Source organism: Lissotriton vulgaris, chromosome 2_1 (assembly GCF_964263255.1).
Source record: "Lissotriton vulgaris chromosome 2_1, aLisVul1.2, whole genome shotgun sequence".
Taxonomy (NCBI): Eukaryota; Metazoa; Chordata; class Amphibia; order Caudata; family Salamandridae; genus Lissotriton; species Lissotriton vulgaris.
The window spans coordinates 963,598,379-963,602,326 of NC_141687.1; positions in this window are offsets into that span (position 1 = coordinate 963,598,379).

The following is a 3,948-nucleotide window of genomic DNA, read 5'->3' on the forward strand; positions in this document are numbered from 1 at the left end:
AGCTTAACGCAGCCAGATGCCTGAAAGATCTTCCGCCCATCCTTGCTTTAGACACCTTGGGCATGGACAGACGCCCCGAGCCGGAAGATCTAAGGGAACGGGAAGGCTCGTATTGTGTCAGCAGTCCCTGCAATGGAAGGGGTGCCCTACCATTGACGATTCGATGGCAAGTGCAGAGTGCTTTAAATTCCACCCTGCTTCTTACCGGGAGCCAGTGCAGGGTCTGAAGAGCCGCTTTAGAGGCAGCCCTTCTGGGTAGTCTGAGCACCAATCAGGCAGCAGCGTTCTGCAAGACCTGCAGGCGGCTCAGATTCTTCTCTAAGGTCCCTAAATAGAGAAGGTTGCCATAGTCCATCTTAGATGTGACTAGTGCATGCACTAGCGTTTGGCGTGCTTTGATGGGTAGGAATTTCAGCACCTTCCTAAGGCTCTTGAGAGTCCCGAAGCAGGATCCAACCACCCGATTGATCTGGGGGCCAAAGGTCAGGTTGGAATCAAACCAGATGCCCAAATTCCTTGCCTCCTGGCAGGGGGTAGGTGTTGGTCCCAGGCATGGCGGCCACCATGCCGACGTCCACGCCGCCTGGCCACCCCCTACGACCAGCACCTCAGTCTTGCCTCCGTTGAGCTTGAGGCAGTTGGCGGACATCCAGACTGCAAGATCTTGCATGCACGATCTGAAGATGTCCGCCGCGAGACTGGGCACACGTGACAGGGAGATGACCAGCTGCGTGTCGTCGGCATAAGACACCATGCGCAGGCCGTGACTCTCCACTATAGTGGCTACCGGAGCAACGTAGAGATTAAAAAGAGTTGGACTCAGGGATGAGCCCTGCGGCACCCCCTGGTCCAAAGCTACACGCTCCGAATAGAAGTCACCCTGCCTGACTTGAAAGCCTCGGCCAGATAGAAATGATTGGATCCATTTCAGCGCTGCGCCTCTCACCCCTCCTTTACTCAGACACTGTAGCAAGATGGAGTGTGCCACAGTGTCGAACACAGCGCTGAGATCCAAAAGTATCAAGGCCATAGTTTGACCCTCATCTGCACCCTGCCTGATGGTTTCAGTTGCCATAAGGAGAGCTGACTCCGTGGAGTGACGTGGCCGAAACCCAAATTGGGTGGGATGAAGAAGATTGGTCTTCTCCACAAAGTGCATTAACTGCATATTGGCCAACTTTTCCGCCACTTTGGAAAAATAAGGTAGCAGAGAAATGGGACGCAGATTGTCCAGCTTCTCAGGGCTTATGTTGGGCTTCTTGCGGAGTGGGAGCACCACAGCCTGTATCCAGTCCTCTGGCACAGAGCTGGACCGGACGGAGACATCCAGCAGATGCCTAATGTAGGGTTTGAGTGTCATCAGGCTGTCCCCCAACCGCTTGGGAGAGGCTGGGTCCCGAGGGGAACCTGACTTCACTGATCTGCATATTTTAATTAGATCTTCTGATGGGGGGTAATAAAGTTGAGAAGCAGGTTTTGTCCAGCTTCCTCTCCTGCTGGTACTGCTGATACTTCCGCGACTGAGGGTGGGACAGGGAAGGCAGAGTAGATCTTCGACACTTTATCCCCAAAATAGTTAGCAATACGATTGCAGGTGGCTACCGAGTACTTTTCCCCTCCTGTCGAGGCTTTAGGGATGGACAGGGATTTGTATACGCTGAACAGTTCCTTAGCTGAGTTCTCTGCACCCAGGATTTTGTCAGCATAATATGCGGCTTTCTCTATCCGGATCTTATTGTGATAAACCCATCTATTGACGAGATATCTCTCTTTCAACTGGTTATCGTAGGCCACTTCCCACTGTCTTTCTGTACGTTTACAGTCACTCTTGGCGCAGCGCAATGCCTCGTTGAACCAAGGTGCAGTTCTTGGTCTACGGGCCCCCTCCTTTGACCGGCCTAATGGGGCCATGCAATTCAGAGCAGCCGTGATACGGTCATTGAGCAGTTTGTTTGCCGTATCCGCATTGTCACCTCCCGGGGGCCCCTACGCAGTGAGAGCCTTATTAAACTCTGGCAGGGAGAACCTAGCCCATTTACGCCTAGGGTAGTTGAGGGGGGTGGGGTCCGTGGCTTTATGTTTAGGAAGAAAGATAGAAAATGGTACAAGGAAATGATCGGTCCAGGGCAGGGGCACCGGGGAAGCAACCAAGACTTCCTCGCAGTTGGCGAATATTGGATCTAACAAGTGTCCATGTTGGTGTGTTGGAAGCTGCCCCTTTAGCTCTAACTGTAGGGTCTCAAGTTCTAGACGGAACTCCATTGCTCCTTTGTCGGACAAATCTTCTAAGTGCGTATTTAAGTCTCCGAGTAACAGAAACTTGTCTCTCCTTATCGCTGTTTCTGTGACGCACTCATCAGTGATGTAATTTGAGATGTCATCAGTGATGTCATCAGTGATGTCACTGACCATGTCATGAATGATGTAATATGTGACATCATCAGCAGTGGATTGCCGGTGCGCGATATATAGTTAGTGCAACTAACTATATATGGGAATTTCAATGGTTTTGTGCGAGTAAAATAAGGTTTTGTAAATGCTAATCCCTAACTATGTATGGTCTATAACCTATGGTTTTTTCAGTGAATTTTCAAGGTTTTGTAAATGCAAATTCCTAACTATATATGGTCCATAACCTATGGTTTTTTCAGTGAATTTCATTGGTTTTTTAAAAGCTAATATCTATAGCTGTAAAATATATTCTTTATTACGTGACGTATCACGTAGCCATGTGAGACGCCTCATGACGCGTCGCATAACCGTGACGTATCGGCTCTGCAGCGCAAACAAAACCCGTAACGTAAGCGCGCCGGAGCACGCTTACAGATATATATATTTTTTTTAACCTTAATTAGACAAAATACACACGTGCACATATCTTGAGGCCTTGCAAAGGCACATCAAACAAACAGTCCCTACAATTTTGCCAAGTTTGGTGGAAATCTATTCCTTTAAAAATTATTTTACTGTTTCTCTTGGTTTTCCCCTTGTTACGCTTACCGGAACGCTACCCGGTACGCAAACCGGACACTCCAAAAACACAAGATGTTGGACTCCCGTTACGCTGCTAGTTAGCTGCCCAGTTGGCGTAAAAGGGAAGCGCCTCTACCGCGAAAAATCGCAATTTTTTTTTCTTTTGCCCCGCGGGGAACTTTAATAGCCCCCTCGTCAATCCTAGGGGGTCAGGAGGGGTCTACCTTACCCCTTTCCTTCATTTACACCTTTTTTTTTCCACCTCTTGTCTCTCGATCTTACCGAGAGACAAGATGGCGGCCGCTCCGGACTGTTTACAATGTTGACAGCCAATCAGCTTCTCCTCAGACTCCCGTTACGCTGCCGGTTAGCTGCCCGGTTAGCTGCCCGGTTCGCGTACCGGGACGCGCCTCTACCGCGAAAAATCGCAAATTTATTTTTTTTTGCCCCGCGGGGCACTTTAATATCCTCCTCATCAATCCTAGGGGGTCAGGAGGGGTCTACCTTGCCCTCTTTCCTTCATTTCCCCCTTCGTTTTTCACCACCTCTTGTCTCTCGATCCTACCGAGAGACAAGATGGCGGCCGCTCCGGACTGTTTAGAATGTTGACAGACACCGGAGAGCCAATCAGCTTCGCTTCGCAAAGTTCCGTTACGCGAAAAGTACGCGAACCGGAGTGCTACCCGGGACGCTGTTACAGATATATCTGTTTTTTAAAACGTTAATTTCTCCAAATCCACTGGAGCACATATATTGAGACCTAGCAAAGGCACATCGGGCTAACAGTCCCTACAATTTTGCCAAGTTTCGTGCAAATCCGTTTAGCCGTTCGAGCTAAAAGTATGGCCAAACGCCCTATGGAAAAATGAATGGGAAAAACGCCTTTTGGGACCCCCATTTTTTCTCGGCCCCCCCTTGACAAAAACCCCCCAAATTTTCAGGGGCTGCTCAGAAACAAAATGTGCCATTTTCCTA